The following is a 21,979-nucleotide window of genomic DNA, read 5'->3' on the forward strand; positions in this document are numbered from 1 at the left end:
TTCTCCAAGCTTGTCACATATATTTTGATTTTGTTGATTCTCTTTGTAAACTGTGGCCATACAGATTTTTTTGTACAAATGTCTATGCTGGAAAATATATTAACTTTACTATTGTGACTGGTCTTCCCAACATGAAAATATAGATATGGATATAGATTAGATGTTACCTTTATCTTGATTCTTTTATGTTTAATATTTAATGGTAACATAATGGTTAATGATGTGGACTTGGGATCTGGGTATCTCAGTTCAAATTTCAATTCTACACTCAGCAGCTGTGTAACACTGGGAAGGTTTTAATCTTTATGTGAGGACAATAATATGAAGATAATAATACTCCCCATGTCATGAAGTAGCTGGGAAGATCAAATACATTGTTTAAAGGGGTGTAGGGCAATGCTCTGTATACAGTAAAAACTTAACAACTATTTAACTCATTAATAACTTATTTACCTATAATATTTCATCTTCATTTTGCCTAAAGCCAGTATCAAAAACCATACTTAAATAATTAGCTGATTGTTGTTAACATCATAAATGCAATGGAAATGTCCATTAAAGAACTTTTAAACAGTATTATTTAAAGTTTTGACTCAAAGAGAAACAGCAGTATTGATATTTACAATAGCTAGCAAAACTGTCCAGTCATTTCTTGTTTTCTTGGGTTCCCAGACATGGCGTTTTTTACAAATTGAAGGCTTTGGCAGTCTTAGGTCAAGGTTATTGGTGCCATTTTCCTAATAGTGTTTGCTCTCATGTCTCTATGTCATTTTAGCAATTCTTACAATATTTCAAAGATTTACATTATTATTATTATACTTGTCATGGTGATCTGTGATCAGTGAGTATGACTCTCCAAGAGCTCATATAATAGAATTTTAACCACAAAATCCTTTTAATAACATTATATACATTGTTTTTTTAGACAAAATGTTATTTTATACATTTAATAGTACAATATTAGGTGAGAAAAATTTTTTTAAGTTTATGTATTTATTTTGAAAGAGAGAGAGAAAGAAAAAGAGGAAAAAAGAGAGGGAGAGAGAGAATCCTAAGCGCTGTCAGTGCAGAGCACAACACAGAGCACTACCTCACAAACCATGAGATCATGACCTTGGCTGAAATCCAGAGCTGGATGCTTAATCTACTAAGCCACACAGGAGCCCCTAAGTAAGCATAACTTTTGTATGGACTGAAAATAAAAAAAAATTCATTCAACTCATTTTATTGTGATATTTACTTTATTGCCATGGAGTACAATCAAACCCTATTATCTCTAAGGTATGACCATATTCTGACTCAATATAATTTATAATAAAATAAAAATGATAACATTTTATATGTAAGTCAAATGTATTTTCTCTTATGATTTTCTTAAAAATATTATTTCTCTAGGTCACTTTATTGAAAGAATACAGTATATAATATGTAAAACATATAAAATATCTGTTAATTGACTATGTTATGGGTAGGGTTTACAATCAATAATAGGCTACTAGTGGTTAAGTTTTTGGAGAGTTAATAGTTATATGGGTTATATGGGTACTTTTGCCTATGAAGGGAGTCAGTTCTAATTCCCACATTGTTCAGTATTCAGGAGTCAACTGTCAATACACACACGTGTACACACACTCACACACACACACCCACACACCTATATCCATATGTATGTATGTATGCATGGATATATATATATATATATATATATATATATATATGTATATATGTATATATATATAGTTTTGGCAACAAGGTTATACTGACTTTATAAAATAAATTGGTGACATAATTTATTGCCTTTATTTTGATGCATAATAAATGACCACAAAGTTAGCATTTGAAACAGCACCCATTGATTATGTCAGTTTCTGCTGGGTCACTCACCAGCCTCAAATTCTGGTGTTGGCCAGGCCTGCAATTTCACCAGAGGTTTGAGTTCCTCTCCAAAGCTCATTAAAGCTCCTGACAGAATTTAGTATATTGAGGTTATAGAACTGAGGTCACAATTTTTGGCTGGCTGTCAATTTGGGACTATTCTCAGCTACTAGAAGCTGCCCACAGTTCCTGTCCTGCATACCTGTCTACAAAAGGGTAATCTGCTTCTTCAAGGTCAACAGGAGATAGCTTCAAATCTCTGTTTCTTCTTTGATCTCTATGCCTTAGACACTCCTCTAAAGAAGTCAGCAGATGAGTCAAATTGTAAGTACTCTGTACTATATAGATCTACTCATGCACGTGGGGGGTCAGCTTAAAATTCTGCCTATGGAATTCATTCTCATCTCTGGAATACACTGAATAACTTTGATATTTTCTATCCCTTTGACCTATATTGTCAAAATTCTTGGCACAAAATTATTGTTTTAATTATCCTTAGTTTTTATTAACTATGTTATGTTCTAAGAATAATCTACTGATGTCCTTTTTTTACATTTCCAGTATCATTTCTTTTTCTTTTTAAAATTTTGTTTAATTTTCCCAGAGATACATTATATGCCTTTTCAGAGAACCAGTATTTGTTGATGCTTGTTAATTTAGTTCTGACCATTGTGAATCATAGATGCATTTTTGTCATTTTTCATTTCATCATTCCAATTTCTTTTGTTTGTCCCTATTTAAATTCATTATCATGCCACATTTTGTGTTGTTGACTTTGTCAGGAGTTCAGCCAAGCTGAAAACAGGAAACTGAACTCCCAGGTATCAGAGCAATCAATTAAAACAAACTCCAAAGGAAAGTAACAATATAGCCCTTAGTCAGTAACTGCAATAGTTTAAGCAAGAGATTAAACCAAATAAAGTTCTGACTCCCTCCTGTTTTCTTATTTTATTTTCTTCCATGAAATAGCATAATAGTCAGAGTTAGGTGGGTCAGCATAGATGTGACAACCATCCCACTGCCAGGAAACCCTGAACAAAAAGCTTTAAGGACCAGAGGATGAGGAGAATGAGCAGACCAGGGAAAATACGGGGAAAGTTTCAAGTGGAGAGTACTGAGTTTTAAGTCACTTTGGGAAAAACTCTCTGCCAGGTGTCCCTTGATCCCCCCATAAGAGGACCCTTGCAGAGGTGCCAAGAAGAACTCACACAAAACCTCAGGTAAAGAGACAGAAGATGCCTAGACTAGATGCCCTAGAACATTATAGCACAGATTAGTCCTTGACTACAACTCTTAAGCAGCAAGGCACTTGCTGTGCCTCGAGTCTGCTGTAGGGAGGGCAGCTGTCCCCTGTGGAACCTGCCAAGTTAGGCCTTTATAATTGCCTGTGGTTGGGCCTGGAAAATCACACATGAGTTTTTGTAGACAAAAGACAGATTATATCTTGACTACTTATGACGTAGGACAATTTTACTTCAATAGAAATTTATAGGGGCATCTGGGTAGCTCACTTGGTTAAGCCACTGACTCTTGGGTTAGGCTCAGGTCATGGTATCATGGTTCATGGGTTCAAGCCCCATCTCAGGGTGTCAGCAGGGAGCTTGGGATTCTCTCTCCTGCTCTGTCTCCCTTTCTCTCTCTCTCTCTCTCTCTCTCAAAATAAATAAATAGATAAATAGGTAAATAATTAAATACACTTTTAAAAATAATAGAAGTTTATAAGTAATATAAAAACATTTAATACTATATATTGGTACTTTCCTTTGTGATGTATACTTTGATATATTATGTTTTAAGACATTATCTTGAAAAGGTCAAAACTAAGCAGTGTTGTTTTATTCTTCTTCTAACCCTGCACTGATTTCCAAATATATACCACACATGTGTCTTTGAGCACTGAAGATTTTCTTTCCAGCACGTTGACCATGACTTGCAACTGGTGGATCAAGATAATGTAAAGAGTCAACTTGGAATCATTCTGCCTTAAATAGATATGCTGAATGGCAGGCTATAAAAAACAAACAAACAACAGCAAAACAGGATGAGCTCAGGCACAAGGTAATCATATTGGAAAAGTAGATTATATAATAGAAGAACAAAACACTGGGCAGAGCTAAAACTGAACGCTTACTAGGATTCAATCAATAGAACAAAGGTAGTAAAGTTAGGAAACTTGTTTTGTTTTGTATTGTTTTGTTTTGTTTTGTTGAGAGAGAGAGCCAGTGCACAAGCAAGTACCCAGCAAAATTCAAAGCAGGCTCCAGGCTCTGAGTTGTCAGCACAGAGCTCAGCAAGGAGCTCAAACCCAGAACCATGAGATCATGACCTGAGCCAAAATCAAACACTCAACTGACTGAGCCACCAGAGCACCCCAGGAGATTTGTTCTTCAGAGAAAAAGGAGATTTAACCTCTTCTTTTAAATTGAAATAGATTTGGCATATAACACTGTGTAAATTTAATGTGTATGACGTGTTAATTTGATGGATTTATATATTATAAAGTGATTGCTATTGTAACGATAATTAGTACCTCTATCACATTACATAATTATCATTTCTTTTTAGTGGTTGGAATAATTAAGTTCTAGTCTCTTAGCAAATTTGATTATAACACAGTGTTGTTGTCTATTTCACTATACTGTGTATTACATCTCTAGAGCTTCCAGTTATATTCCAAAGGAGAATGAAAACAAGGATATCTAGAAGATATGCACATTCCTGTGTTTATTGCACCAATGTTCACAGTGCCCATAGACAGCCAATAAGTGCCCACAGACAGATAAACTGATAAAGAAGATCTGCCGTTTGTGACAACAAGGACCTTGAGGATTTATGCTAAGTATGAGAAGTCAGAGAAAGATGAGGACTGTATGATGTCATTTCCAAGTGGAATCTAAAAACGCCAAAGTAAAAACAAATAAGATGGTGGTTACCAGGAAAGGGAGGGTGGAAGGATAGGGCAAATATTGTTTAAGGGTACAAACTTGCAACAAGTAGTAAATAAGCCCCAGAGATTTAGCTTCAAACCACACCCTGAAGTCAGGGCTGGGGAGACCTCTATACTTGAGAGTATATATAGGTAACTAAATTGTATTATAGACTTATTAATTTTATACAGTGTGTATTTCCTCTCCTTGAGTTTCAGATAAAAGGATATAACTTTCCAAGGTTATATTCTGGAATATATTTTTCAATTTTGAAACAGTAATGTACTTAAGAATGAGTTGATAAATTACCCTGTAAACAGTTTTATTCTCCCATCCACTCTTGTATCTTCTGATCAGTGGGAATGGATGGGCCTTGAAAACCTTTAACTATTCATTTCTAATAATCAGGCTACCTTTCTGCTGTGTAAGTCCTCAGGGGACACTTTATGAAAAAATTCCCAGCTTCCAAGCTTGACAAACATTTCGTAATTTAGAGTCCTAACCTCCTTGATTACCCCAATGGAGAAGGTCACTTCTCTACCCTCCCCAATTCCTAATGGCCACCATGAAAACCCTACTCAGTTTCATGTAATCAGTCTTGTTTTTTGAATAACTCTCAAGTCTCTATTTTTTTCAGTTAAATTTGGCATATTACATATGCAAAAATAACTATACATTTTAAAGTGGACATGACTATGGTGTTACAGATACTTGATCACAATCCTTCAGTGAGTTAATGTTTGGGAGTTTGTATTGAGGGGTAGGGAAAGCTTTATGGGACATAGGAAAATAAATTATAAATCATGACCATCCAGTTTTAGGGATTCAAACACATTTATAAATTTTTAATTTAATTGCTTGAAAAATAAACTAATAAATGTTAAAACATAAATTTAAATTACAACTAATTAAGTTGAATTTTGTAATTTTATAAGCTCTTCTAAAATGTATAAAGGATTTGAGTATTATGTGTTTTTATATTTGATTACGTACAGAACATGAAAAGTTTAAACCTGCTAAATACAACTAATTTACTTATTATGGTTTTATGTTTTGATGTTTTCTCCTTCCTTGTTCTTTTAAAGAAGCTCTAGAGGAAATAAGTTTGATTTATAGCTGATTACTGGAGTAAACAGAAATGGCATTTACACATTGTAGCAGTCAAGCATTAAAAGCACACAATACAATAATAATAAATTCTTCATATTAACTTGCCTTGAAAAACTAAGAAAGTGTCATTTAAGAACCAATAATTCCATGTTCTTTTGAATACATATAACTATCATTATGTTTTGAACTATTTTTAATATTTCAGCTTCCTATTCATCCCACTCCAAATAAAGTGAAAATTAGAAAGGAATAGAAAAGTCAAACGCATTCAAAAATCATAAAATAAAATCTTAGAAACAATCTGATTGTGAAAAAACAGTAGCCATTTTATTTGTTAATATTTTATGTCAATACTATTATTTCTGAAATTTTTCTCTCCTCATCCAAATCCATTTTGGTAAAAAAGTAAAATATTAAGATATATTCTTGAAATTTAAATAAGTACTGTTTTCACATGGTTCATGAAAATTTGAGGTAGACCGAATAAGATTTTTCTTCCTGGAGTTCATGTCCTAATGATCAGAACCAGGTTGAAATTTCTGTAATGATAGATTAGTTCATGTTTTTAGAATTTAACATACATGAAATCTTATAATATGTACTCTTTCTTGCATGGCTTCTTTCTATCAATTTAATGATTTTGAGACTTATTCATGAAACAATAGTACTTTCATTTGTATTGCCAAGGAGTAACCCATTGTATGAATATGTCACAATTTGTTTATCCTTTTGTCTTGTGCTGGGCGTTGGGTCTGTGTCCATATTTTGGCTATTAAAAAATCAACTAGTACATTCATACGCAGGTCTTTGTATATATGCTTTAATTTCTGTTGTATAATACCTAAGAAAGAATGCCTGGACTTTATGCTAGATGTATAGGATTTTTTTAATAATCCATCAAAGTGATTTCCAAAGTGTTGCAGCATCATACATTCCCATAAGCAGTGTGGGAGTTCTAAATGTCTCAACATCCTTGCTAACACTTGATATAATCAGATTGTTTATTTTAACTCTGAGGTCTTCTAACAGCTGTTAGGTAGTATATTACGGTGATTTTATTTTTAATTACTTAAAATGGTATTGAATATCAGGGATGCCTTGTTGGCTTAGTTGGCTGAGTGTTCGACTCTTGATTTTAGCTCAGGTCATGATCTCATGGTTCATGGGTTCAAGTCTCGCTTAGGCTTTGTGTTGACAGTGCAGAATATGCTTGGGATTCTCTCTCTCTCCCTTTGCAAACCCCCATTTTTGTGTGTGCACACCCACTCTCTCAAAATAAATAAATTATCCTTAAAAAATAAAAAAATAAAATGGTATTGAATATCATTTCATGGTCTTGTTTACACACACACACACATGCACAGATACCAGATGATCTTATATATATTATTTGGTAAAATATATGTCCAATTATTTTTATTTTGTTTATTTGTAAATGGTTTGGGTTTTTTTTAGTGAGTTTTGAGATTGTTTATATATTCTTTATGCAAAACCTATGTTGTATGATTTAGAAATACATCTGCTAATTTGTAGCTTATCTTTTAATTCTGTTAATAGTGGATTTAAGGAGCAAATATTTTCATTTTTACGAAGTCTAATTTATAAACATTTTTCCCTCACAGATCATCTTTTTGGTGTTGATACAGGAATTAGGAAATACTTGCTTAAGCAAATGTCTTCAAAATTTTTTTCTTGTGTTTTCTCTTAGAAATTTTAGAAATTTGATTTTAAATTTAGGTTTATGATCCATTTGGCTTAAGAAAAAAGAATCCCATTTAAGATATATTAAACATTTACATTAACTACCAAAAGTCAGGTAAGGAATCACCAAAATGAGTTAGCGGAGACAATATCTGGAGATTACACAGACCAAGAGAGTGACCCTTCCCACCAGTCAGAATGGAAAACTTCATGCTTCACAGAAAGGGTTATAGTTCTCAAAGGGTCTTGCTTCAGTAGTGGGTGATAATCAGTCATAAATTAAATGCTGATCTTGTCCCATTTTATAAACCTTAAAAGGAAGTTTAAATAACAAAAATATTTGCCAGTAATTTATCTGTATGATAGAATAAAGTTAAAAGTTATTAATAGGATTGCAAAAATACACAATACCCTAAAAGGTAAAACTTACTTTTTATAACATTCAATTAAAAATCATCAGACATTTAAACAAGTGGGAAAATATAAGTCACACTGAAAAGAAAAATATTTGACCAATCAAATCTAACACAGAATTTGCTTATCTAGAGATAAGATTGGATATATTAAATGAAAACATGAAAAATATACAAACTCAAAATGAAAGCTTAGAGATAAAGATCATAATTTCAGAGGTAAAAAATACTAAATAAGATTGAAAACATTTTATGGATTTATGGATTATAAAAGAAATGAGTAGTGAAATGGAAGACATACCAATATAAACTATTCAAATAAAAGACAGACGTGATTATCAGTATCTAGTGTCTCCCAAAAATGATATCAAAGCATCATAGAATACAGATGTCTATTCAGGCCCCTCCAGCAAATGAACCATGCTGTATTTTCTTTGACTCCTGAGCTTAGACAAATGACCTGGACCTTTGGTCGAGTCACTGGTAAACCTTAGACCGTTATATAAAACAAGCTTCCTTGGGGAGACAAAAAATATATATGAAAATCAGGTCTACTACTTACACACTCTTTGTTACCCATGAAGATGCTCACTAAAAAGAGCCCCCTGCTATGAAGCAAAGCAAAACTAAGTTCTATGAGCTAAACGTGAGACTGAGTTGTTCTCAGCCCAGAAAAAGCAGATATGTCATCAATTGCCTTCTTGCTCCATGAGAGAATGGCTTGTGGAAATAGTGACCCTATCCTAAATTGAATCTCCAGACGGGGACTACCATTCTTTCAAAAGAAAGCAAAACATCATCACAAATCCACCCCACCTGCCATATCCTGTCCAAGATTAAAAATACTGTCCCACAGGCCAGGGAATTCTTGGCAAACAGATCATTTGGGGCCTGTCATTCTATCATAATAGTTGCATCAGATCATGGTCACAATTGACACTTTGTTCAAGTTTGGCTTAGCCATTTAGTTATGTTCTTCTGACTCAGGCCACATTGTACAGGCCCTACAGGACCTAATTTGTTTTCCTGTTGAGTTTCCTAGAGTGCATTGCATCTGGTAATTGCCTCGAATTTGAAGTCAATGCTATGTATCAATGGGCTCAATCACGAGCATATGATAGATCCTTCATATTCCATAACAACCACAAGGTTTAAGGTGGTTGAATGGTTTAATGGACAATTAAACTGCAGCCTTAAGTGGTGTATGTGGTGGGGGGAGAAGGGGTGTAGGAAGGACAAGGTAACTTCAGCCTGGGCTGCACATCTCAAGTGAGCAGTTGGACCTTGTAGCAATGCCCCCTCAAAAACTTCTAATTTGCTGCTCATGTTTGACCAAGCTGTCACTTTCTTTATATAATTATTGACAGCTAAGTCTCCATAGGCAATCCTGTAAGGGCCTTCCATCCATTCTACCAATTCATGAAAACCCAAGTTAATGGGAGACCCAGGATATCTATTAAGAGCAAGTAATGAAAGGGGAGAGATTATGTAAACCCATTATAAATTTTCCAGAATTTTGTCCTAATTCTTAAACATAGAATGGTATGTCTCTGGATAAATTGTATAAAACTATTTTTCTATAACAATAATTTTTTGCCTTCTTGTATAACTCTTCTGGAGGAGAGTCTGCGGGCCTGGGGGTAAATCGGGAATGATTAAAAAATATAAAATTGTGATTATTAAGTTTAAAAACCATGGGGACAGGGGAATCATATTTGGGGAGTTGTGGGTGGAGGAAGGTCATAATAATCTTTATTTTTCAAAATTGCTTCTGAAATATTTCTCTTCCTCTTGAAGAAAATCTCCTCTTGATCCCTTTCCGGGCTGCCATGAACATTCTGAATTTGAACTGACTGCTGATACCAGAATCACACCTGCCAATACCAACTCTGAGACAGCAGGGGGTGGCCTCAGTACTGGTGGTTTCCACAGAGAACACCTCCAGATGGCATCCACACACTGGAGGTTGATGAACATTTAATAATCATGGACAAAAACAACTGCAACTTACTGTCTCAGGTTGTCTTTTTGAAGCCAAGGACTAACCTACATTATTCAGACTGTACTGAAAACCCCGTGGTGCAAGGACATATCAGGAGCCCGATTACTCTGACCTATTCGTGTATACACTAACATTGTGAACTCTTTGTTTCCAGCAGGACCATGTGTGCCCTCTGGGACTGTACTTTTATATGCGCATCATGATTATTATGACAGGGTTGCAAAAAGTACATATAAAAGTACAATCCCTGAAGGCATGAATTACACGGCAGTCTATGCTTTGTGCTCCGCCCTGAGAGATCAAGTGGTAGAGCTAAGGAGTCTGACTCCAAGCCTAAATCCCATGATCCCTCAGGCTGCATCATAAGCAATTAAAAAAACTTCCATAGTTGGCCTCGTGAGGGACGGCTGCCCTCCCCACACCAGACTCGGTGCACAGCCAGAGCTTTAAAGTTTTCTGGCGAGTTGTAGCCAAGGACTCAGGCACCCCGCAGGTCCAGCCGTGCTTATGGGCATATCTGCTTCCCTAGCCCAGGAGCTTCCTTTAGCAGGCCTCCTAACTGGGGCCATTTTCAAACATCTCAGCTGAGACCTCCTTAGTAAGCAGTAGGTACTGGGGTTGACTAAGGCACTTTTCTGCATTCTGACTCAATACTTTTCCACTTCTAGCCCTTCTTCCTCCCCTCTTCTAGCCACATCCCTGATCCACAAAACCACAGGAGCCTTTTGTTCCGTTTCTCAGCAGTGAGATGCTTCCATGCCTTTCTCCAAGGCTGCATGTCATCTGATGGGTCTTTCTCTGGGACCATTATACCAAAGGATAATGAGTCAGCCTTTTAGTTTTAAGACATTAGGACTGAGGGTGTTAGTAAAATTTACTTATATATGCCACATTATTACCTCCATGAACAGAAGACCATGGGGGAAAGGAAGGGCAAAAAATAGTTACGGAGAGAGAGAGGCAACCACAGAGAGCCTTAAATACAGAGAGCAAACTGAGCGTGGATGAGGGGGTGGGAGAGAGGAGAAATGGGTGTGGGGCATGGAGGAGGGCACAGATTGGGATGAGTACTGGGTGTTGTATGAAAGCCAATATGACAATAAATTATGTTCATAAAAAATTAAAAAAAATTATAAAAAGCTAGCTTGAAAAATACATAAGCATGCACATAAATTTAACACATCACTTGAAAATCTCATTATACAGAATAGAAATATTTTGAACTAATAAGGATAGGTATGTGTATGCATACACATACATATACACATGATATACATATCATTCACTGAAACAGTATTTAAAAGGAACATTTAGATTTTAAAGAAAATAAAGAAAACTAAAATGGTTAAAACTAAATGAGCCAAAACTTAATTTATGAAATTAGAAAAAATAATAGCATAATATAACCAAAAATAGTACAATAATAGAAATAATAACAATAGCTGAAAGTCAAGACAAAGTAATTACATAAGAGAGAAGAAGCAAATTAAAAAGTGGTTTCTAAAAAATTAATTAAGTCAGCAAGTCTTTGTCAAAATTGATAAGGAGAAAAACAAGATTGAAGGCTTAAATAACAATATTAAGAATTGTGGAAGAAAGTAGCCATGAGAGCTGCAGAGATTAAACTGTAAGGTGATATTTTTAAAAACCTTTATTATAATACACTAGCATTTTGAAGGAAATTGGGTGTCATATTTGACTTATCATTGTATATATACATACACATAATAAATCACTTACATATACTCTAAAAGAAATGGATTACATGACTTAATAGTATATCTTTAATGCAAATCAAAATGTTGACACTAAGAAAAAAATAAACTGAAATGCTAAGATTATTTTAAATAAATTTAAATACCAATCTTAGGTAAATTCCTGCAGAGGATAACACCTTAGAAATACAAACAGCTCCAAACACATCTGAAGTTAATTTTCTTGATAACAAAGCCAGTCAAAGATGATCTGGCGAAAAAAAGTTAGAGGACAATCCCATTCAGATATAGAGGCTACAGTTCTATGCTACTTAAAATCCTAGCCACCTGATTATGGAGCTGGCTTAGAAAAGAGATAATACGTAAGATATTGGTGGTTGCCAAATGCAAGGGGGTAGAAGATAGGAGAAATGGATGAAGATATCAAAGGGTGAATAAAAAACAAATAAAAAGAAGGAGAAAAAAAGGTAATGTATCATGACCAGGTTCCAAAAGCAGCCATGCTCCACAGCTCTCCCTTACTCCACCCCACTCCCAACAAGGGAAAATAGTAAATATCTGGAAATAACATTCTGAGTTTGCTAAAGGGCAATATATGTCCATATTCCAGCTCTAAATTTATTGGGAGAATCACCACAAAGCAAATATCACTCACGCTCCTTTTTCAATAATTATTCAACATCCTTAAAAAGATTCTTCAACTTAAATACTCTTAAACTACACTCATTAATCACCAGAATAACACCCTAGATATTTGTCCTGACTGGGATGATCCCCTAACTTGAGTCATGGGAATATTTCCTTCAAACAAAACAAAATAACACCTCACATCTTATACTATTACCTAATTAAATTTACCTGTTAAATAAAGTCAATTAATTCTATAATCATTGTTACATGCAATTATTCCCTTAACACAATGCATATCAATCTAATTATATATTCCTTTGTACTTCAATTTAAAACAGATATTTTAATTATAAATTTAAACATGGTATTCAGATAACACCCATACTTACATTGCATGCTGCCAATTGGTACATAATATTTTCCATGATAGTTGTGCTGTATCTTCCCCTCTTATTTTTTTATGTTTTTATAGCTTTGACCAAGACCTCCTCTCTTCTCCACATAATCCTATCAATAATACTGTGTCCCTCATGATGCCACACTGTATTTGGCATATGTCCCTATCGCATCAAGATCTATGGAATGTACATATCTGACCACTTTGCCTTAAAGAAAATTCTATTCCAATAGCTCTTAATTTCCTCATGCTTCACCATCTGTGGGGTTGACTGATAAGATTGGTATCTTTAATATTTTCTACTTATTTTCCTAAGTATTAAGTGCACCTCTATTAAAGAAAACAAAATAACTACCCCATTGATAAATTTTTATTAACACAATTACCTTACCCTTTCTAGCATCTACTGATACTTTAAAGGTTTTTGTGTATGGTGTACTTTATTGGTTGTTTTTTTCCATTTCCCACCAGCATCCTTGAGGAGCTCAACATTAATGTTAAAAAAATATGTTGGATTTTTACCTCAAATGAGCTTTTCCTTCACTTACCTCAGCTACTCACACCTAAATTTGTACTTGGATTCTTCTCAAAACAAAACACTGGAAAACTGTATTGGAAACTGGCATAAGCCTTATCATTCACAATTATTTGATGTATTTCCATAGTAACCATTCAGTTGTAAATAGTATGTGAAGTTCATCTGTCAACCTACTAGTGGATGAAATAGTATAATAAAGCAAATCTCAAAGGATGCTTGGGTGGCTCAGTCAGTTAAACATCTGCATGGATTCTTGATTTCCACATAGATCATGATCTCACAGTTCTTGGGATTAAGCCCTGCCTTGGGCTCTGCACTCACAGTGTGGGCCCTGCTTGGAATTCTCTTTCTCCCTCTCTTTGTCCTTCCCTCACACCCTATCTATATAAATACAAATAAACATTTAAAAAAGGGAAGTCTAAGAATGAATTCTGTAATGCCAGGAAATTTTATGACCATTTAGACACAAAAATAATTATTACATGATTCTGAAAGTTCAATGAATTCCCAGTGTAGCGTCCTTCTATGTTCTCCAGTGAAACTTTGGAGACATTGTGTAAGACATATGCAATAATATTCTAGCAAAAAGAATTAAGTGAACCGTCTACTCAATGCCAGGCAAAAGAGAAGTCCATAGCATTAAACTCCTAAGGACTAATTTCTGTAAGATCTCTAATTTCTCATGCTGTGTATAAGCACGGAAATACTTTTATATTTTTCTGGTCTACACATGTTAATGATTATTCATCTCACAAGTGAGAAATCCTTACAAATGTCCATTACCACAATAAATCTTTAGTTGAGACAACAGTAAGTATAACTATTTTCAGTAGTTATATCTTGAGAGTAACTTTTAGTTTTCAGTTTGATACGCTAAATAACCACTCAGAAAAGGTATTATCAAATTATTTAAATTCAAATATTAGCTAAAAGACAAAGCATGGACCCCAAGGATGTAGGCTTCAATAGATAGACTGAAATCCTAGCTACTAGTGATAGTAGAGATGTAACTGTGCAGCTATATTTATTATTGATTATTATTGTACGTTGGGGGATAGACTTTGATTGGTTTTTCCCAGTCTCATTATTTTCCTGTAAGTAGAGTTCTCCTATAATTCATAATCTAAACCTAGGTAATTTTGAAAGGAAAAGAACAATAACTATAAACAGTTTTGGGGAGCAATATGCTTAGCATTATCTCAACCAACCTGAGATATGTGGTCATTCTATTACTTAGCGTGCATACTTTTATACAACATGGAATTTCATGTACATGTACACTCAAGATTACAGTGTATGGTATAGTAGAGGTTTTTGTGCAAGCCACCATTGACATACTGGCAAGCAATCCTACTGGGATAGGGTCCTCTTGCTGAAGACAAAAATCTTTCCTTCTCCTTGGAAATAAGGATAAGCTACATTTTATGACTTCATTTAGGTGTGGTAATAAGACTGATTTCTAGTCAAAGGAATGTAAGCAAAATTAATGTGTGTTGCTGTCATTTTCCCTTTTCTGGCCAATTCTGGCAATGGAGCAATGATCTAGTGGTCTGGAATGGCCGTATATTGAAGACAGACGGCAGATGTCCTCAGCTTGGGCTCCTGAATGACTGTGGAAATAATACTTTTGTTCCCCACCAATTACCTCCAACTGTTCCATGACTAATAAAGACTTTTCTCTCATGTGAACCACTATACAGTTGAGTCTATCAATTACGGCTGCCTTGCATTCCCTGACATCCTAACCTGATCTTTTGAATTTCTACCATTTGCCGTTATTTAAGGTTTCATACTCCAAGATTGGAGACTTAGTTTTCACTGTGTCTCTTTACATGTCTTTGTTAGCATAATCGCTGTATAGAAAAAAGGAAATACTCTGCTGATTTTACTGAGGTATCTTTTATTCCCAGCATCGAATTTTATGCCATACTTGCCTCACTGTGTGACAGTATAAGAATCACCAGATCCCCCAAACCTGGCACTTTTACCTTTCAGATTGTGAAACAGTGGGATAATGAGTCAATGGTGTTAGTGAAGAGAGAAGATGTTTTTGATACAATAGTTAGAGTAGGTCTCTCTGGTGGGCTGATATTTGAGTAGATAACTGTATGAAATAGGCCATGCAGCACTGGCAGAAAGAGTTTTACATGACTTTGTTAATACCGCAAAACTCAATTCCTTGCAACTTTTACAGGAAGTCAGAATACTCAGGGAACAGATCCAACCCTAAAGATTTAGAGTCGTGGGAGTAGCAAAACTCTATCAGCTATATTGTTTGAGAGGGGAAAAAAAGCAGCATTTTATTGGTATTTCATTTAAGTACTGTTATATACAAGTGTTTCTATTACTTCTTATCATCCGCAGTAATACATCTTTATAAGTATAATTGAATAAAGTGCCACTATCCATATATTCCCTGCCTAGTTAATGACTCTAATACTAATTGAAAAGCTTCTGCAGTGTCATAATTCTATCAATAAATCTATGTATTTATAGCACCACTATCAGCGATAGTATCTCATTGTTTTGACCTGGTGCCTTTTTAGCAACAGGCAATAAAAAAAGGGGAGGAATAATATCTTGCAGAGCAAACCTTCCTGCTGCTTATGCACACATATCTTTCAGGTCTAGAAAAATAGTACTTTTTACACCTTTTCTTTTAACTTTTGGAGAACTGGATTTTATTGTCCTTAATTTATATAATATTTCTTGATAATCATGTTGTAAGACTATCTGTAAATTGTCCATGTGAACATTTTATTTTCCTTTTGGTCATTGACCTTCTGTTGTACAATATGATTTTAATTACATTTGGAAGATTTTAAAAAAAATCCTTAATAGCAATTTCAGCCTTGCTAGCCCAAAGCTCTTTCTCCTATTCACCTCTTCTATCACTACTAATATGATTTTCATAGTTTTTAACCTGCTTTCAACATTTAACTGCAAATCCAGGTAGGGGCAGGGAGAGTTCATGTTTGAACACTTGGTAGTTTTTATTCTGACATTTATTCTGTTTTCACTTTTGTGTTATACATCAAAGTTTTTTTCCAGGGGGAAACGTGTTGCATAGAATACGTAGAATTTTCTTTTGAAGATGATTCTCCTATTGTGTTTTGTGGGAGTAAAAACTGCATCTTGCTTACTGAGTATGTATTTGGTGTCAAGGAGAGTGTTACACAATGAGGAGCAAGTGATGGTGAAAACTGATATGTGACTACTGTTCTTAGGGTGATTATCCAAGAACAAGAATGGAGTAAAAAGGCAGGCAGCATTAGATAATTAATTATACAATGATCATTTAACAACTATTATGTTTAAATTTAGTGAAAATTTGTTTGGATATAATATAAAATAACATTTTTGTGAGAGAAAATAATAGAGTCTAAACCTAGCCCGGAATATAATACAATATGTCCCTGGGAAAGTAACTATGTGTTGAGATCTGATAGATGAGTAAGTGTCAGTAGGAGAACAGGGTAAGTAGAGGAGGCTAATCAGCAATTCAAGTAATGAAAGCATGGTCAATGAGGATAAGTCAGAAAAATGTTTGATGTTTAAAAAAATGGAGAAAAAGCTGATACATCTGGGCTTAATGGATGAAAAAAAGAAGGGTAGAAAATAGACCAGAGTCAGCTTCAAGTGGCAGTGAGTGAAGTATATAGATTTTACTCCCAGTACAATGGAAAGGTGCATACAAGGTGTAAGCATGGAGTGACGTGCTAAGGAACAGGATATTTCTGAGTGCTGATGGAGGGGAATTAAGAGAGGAGTACCAAGATTGGATATGTTGTCTGTGTAGAGGCCTTTGGAAAGCCATGGCAGAAGCTGAGACAAAAAACTGTGATTTGGATGCATGTGCTTGGAGTTCCTGGGTTAGAGATCTGTTTTGTACTTACAATTAGTAAGATTCAGACTGAAGGAGGAGAAGTGGTGATGTTAGCTCTGAAGGGGCTGGAAGTAAGATGGATGATGATGAGAGGCTAATAGGGATTGCTCTAATTCCTCTACTTAATTCCTTCTTCCCTCTTGGGTTTTCATAGCCACAACAATGGAGGCCTATTGGAATAGTGAGCATAAAGTGGGTACCCACAGAAGGACTGCTGTTATTTTCAAACTGCAATTCCACTACTCAGAAGACATAAAAATCTTAATCCAAACCTCGTCCAGTTTCTTTCTCTGTAAAACATGATGATAATTGTATGTACCTCAGGGGATTGGTATATGGATTAAAACACAATGTAAAAAACATAAATATGTATACAATAATTAACCACTAACAAGTCTGCAAAGAATGTTAGCCGTCAAATTCAACTTCATCACTATAGACTGCTAAACTTTGCTAATCCCTGCTCACCTCTCTGAGATCACTGAAAGGCATTCTCTCCTTTGCACCTGCCCCTCCAGGAATACCATTTACGTGTCATTTTCTGCTTTGGAGGATGCTAGGAATTAATTCTCCTCTGCTCCCTCCCTTCACCTGGTTAACATTTACCCATCCTTCATATCTCAGCTCAAATGTCACATTCCTCAGAGAAATATTCCCTATCTCCAAATCTAGGGAAATTCCCTCTCTTATAACCTCAGGACCTTATAATTTATATAAACAGTAAAGTGTTATTTCTATGTTTATTTGATCAATGTCCAATATCTCCTACCATGCTGCAAATATATGAAGGCACAGTGCATAATGCTTCACAAACTGTCTCTCCAGAGCAACTAGTTCAGTGTTGGCAACATGAAGGAAATGCAAAAGTTATTTATTGAATGAATTAATTGCTACTCATCAAACAAACACATGAGAAAAAATCTTGTTTGGGAATGAGGACTGAGTTCAGTTTTATATATACTGAATTTGAGAGGTTTGTAGAATATTTAAGTAGAGATTTTATTTTCCATTCTAAAACCACATTTGCTGATAGCAGGGGGAAAAAGCAAAGGATCATAGAATTTTCTGAGTCAGTGGACATAAATGCACTCCAACAATGTAGAGGATTTAGTATTATTGAAGTCTTAAATAATAAGGTAGAAATCTTCGGAGAGCAATCACAAGAGAGCTGAGAAACTGGAGGTAGTCAGAGTGAACTGGAATGTTACCTGTCTCTATTAACAGATACAACGCTTTTATTTATTGGGATGGTAAGCACAGAGTAAACGAGCAAACATTGTTTAATTCAGTATAATTTAGAACTAACTACCAAATAGCTTAAGAGTTTCGAATTTATAACTGAATATATTTTTTAAGTTTATTTATTTTAAGGAAGAGTGAGAAAGTGAACAAGAGCAAGTGGGGAGAGACAAAGAGAGAAAGTCCCAGGCAGGTCTTCACACTGTCAGTGCACAACAGGATGAGGTGCTTGAATTCAGGAACCATGAGATCAAGACCTGAGCCAAGATTAAGAGTTGGATGCTTAACTTACTAAGACACCTATGCCCCCTAAAATTAATAATTCTACTAAAAATTATTCTGTTTGTGGCTCTGACTGTCTCAGTTGGTTGAGTGTCTGACTTCAGCTCAGGTCATGATCCCACACTTTGTGAGTTCAAGCCCACCTTGGGCTCTGTGCTGACAGCAAGATGCCTGCTTGGGATTCTCTCTCTCTCTCTCTCTCTCTCTCTCTCTCTCTCTCTCTCTCTCTCTCTCTCTCTCCCTCTCTCCCTCTCTCTCTCTCTCTCTCTCTCCCCATCTCTGTCTTCCTCTTATGACTTGAGCTTTCTCTCTCTTTCAAAATAAAAAAGTAAATGTAGAAAAAAAAATTATTCTGTTTGCTTTTTTATACACTTGGCAATATTTAATAGAATATGGGGTATGAAGTGTTTGTTTGAAAGTGATATTATGAATTCTTGAAATTTGTGAAATTTGTGAGTTAAAATAATAAGTAAATTTTGGGGGGAAAATACAGACATCTATGCAAAATCTCTGTAATTTTTTAACCAAAGCACTTAGGTGATCAGCAGAGCGTAACCAAGAGCTTTGTTAAATCTCTACTGACATATGCACCCTGTATCGGTTTTTGAGTCCTGTCTATGGGATTCTCTCTATGGGATTCAAGATGATGTGTTTTGAATAAATTCCTGCTCCAAACTCAGGGTGTAACTTTCTGAGGAAGAAATCCTAGTGCCAGTGCTTGATCTTTTTTTTTTTTTTTGTCTTTTTAAATTGAACTAAAATGTTTCCTGAGGCCAGCAAAGCAGCAAAGTTGATAAATCTATTTCTGCTGAAGTTTATAACTGCATTATACTGATATCATTACCCAATTTGTCAATCATTTGTAAACTAATTTTCATTATAGAAACACCTATTATAGCAGAACAGACTCTATTTGAAACTAAATTCCAACAATTGATCAGAGTTGGTTCTATAATCAAGATTTCAGTGTCTTTATTAAAAAAGTAATGCTGGAGTCATGCAATAGAAAAAGTTGTGGCTATGGAAAAGAATATGCATATCTATATATGAAAATACGAAAGACGACCAAGTTAAACTAAAGGGTGAGCACCAGCATATCCTTTAAATAAATACATAATTGACCAAGATAAAGATAAAGTTTAAGCAATTTCTTATTGAAGGAGTGAAGGTAAATGTTACAAAACTAAAAAAAAAAAAAAAAAAAAAAAAAAAAAGGAGTGGTGTGTAAGTGTGTGGGTAGATCTGGAATTTCTTTTTTACTTTGTTTCTTCTAATTACAATAGAGTGAAAGACCTCAATGCCTAAGTAGTAAAAGGGTAGATCCCTGTGGACTTCAAGAGCCACTAGATATAAACGTCTTCAGTTTTGTAACCTATGCTCTTTTTCTCCTCCTTCCCTACAGTTCTTTCTGTTTTTATTTCATCCTTAGCAAGTGTACCTTTATTTCCTGTTACCAGTAACTTATTTCTCTGCCATTAAAGGTGATCTATTCCCTAAATAACAATTAAAAAATAAAAAATTAAAATTAAAAAGAAAGGGGGCACCTGGGTGGCTCAGTCAGTTAAGCATCCGACTTCAGTTCAGGTCATGATCTCATGGTTTGTGGGTTCAAGCCCCGCATTGAGCTCTGTGCTGACAGATCAGAGCCTGGACCCTGCTTTGGATTCTGTCTCCCTCTCTCCCTGTCCTGCCCCTACTCACTCTCTGTCTCTCTCTCTCAAAGATAAATGAACATTTAAAAATTGTAGTTAAAAAGTGATCAACTCCCAATCTTTTATGGTAATATACCTGTCTGATTTTCGGAACACAAGAAATGTAGCCCTGTTCTTGAGTAGAAACCTTTCTTATTTCCTTGCTTTTCCTCACTCCTTCTGTCATCATATGACTAGATTTTATTCTACTCTCAAAATATGTTTCCCCCCTTTTATAATTTTTTAATTTAGTAGCTACTAATTGAAAGATTGGGGGCGAACTCTTTTTTGTGTAGCCATACTAGAATCCAATTGTTAAGTATCACACCATCACACTGATTCATGTTTCCCCCAAAAATAAAACCAGCTGTATTTCCAAGAAGTCTCCCTTGAGGTTCCACTGTCATATCTCTTGGGACTCTTGTTAATGCATTAAAGACGTCCCTGAAATATGTTCTTCCCTTGAAAAAAAAATAACAAAGACTTTTCTTCCCACCTCCCTTCCTTTCTTCATTTATTCATTCAATTGTTCAGTCAACAAATTTTTATTAGGGCCTACTGTTTGTAAGGTGCTGTGTCAAATGCTTGTTCTGAGGTGAACAAACTTGACAAAACCTTTGCTCTCAGGACGCTAACAGTATTAGAGGAGTTACATTCTGAATTTTATTTATATTTATATTTAATATGTATGTCTGCAGGACTTTGCATACATGAAATTAAAATAATCTTATGTAAAAAGTGATAGTGTCCATGAGTGTATTTTATTATTGTGTTCTCAGCACTGGGTGTTGTATAGAAACTATTATTGTGTTCTCAACATTTTTATTCGCTTTCACTTGAAAGAACATTAGACTCAAGAATTAAGTTGCAAAATGTGTACCGACAGTAATATTTACTCATCTTTCCTTAAAGTTAACATTGTTCACAACCACATAAAGATTATTGAAAGAGGGAAGTAACTTTGATTACTATTAATTAAAAAATTGAACACTATTAATATATTGACTTTCTCTGGTCTTTCACGACCTTGACACTTTTAAAGAGTACTGGTCAGCTGTTTTGTCCCTCCATTTGGTTTTGTCTGATGACTTTTTTTTATGAGAAGATCGATATTACCATAATTTTTTATTAATGTTATGGAATCCCATGGTATCTCTATGAAATTTCATCATATTCTTGCAAAAATTGTTTTTAATGAATGCCAAGAGTTCCATTCTATTGTTATATATTTTTTACTAATGGTATGACTTTAAATACATCGCTAAGAGGGCACCTGGGTGGCTCAGTCAGTTAAGCATCTGATTCTGTGCATTGCTCAGGTCATCTTCTCACAGTTCATAATTTGAGCCCCATTAGGGACTCCTCGCTGGCCTCCTGGGCAGCAGGGAGCATATTTGGAATTCTTTCTCTCTCCCTCTCTCTGATTCTTTACCCCTCTCAAAATAAGTAAATAAAACTTAAAGAAAAATATGTTTAAAATTGGTTAAGATAGTGTCTGTAGTTCTTCTACTTGAAGATTACTATTTTTCTCTTTGTAATAAGTAATTTATAGAAAGAAAAAATAATGTATGTA

The sequence above is a fragment of the Suricata suricatta genome, chromosome 1 (assembly GCF_006229205.1).
Source record: "Suricata suricatta isolate VVHF042 chromosome 1, meerkat_22Aug2017_6uvM2_HiC, whole genome shotgun sequence".
In the NCBI taxonomy this organism is placed as follows: Eukaryota; Metazoa; Chordata; class Mammalia; order Carnivora; family Herpestidae; genus Suricata; species Suricata suricatta.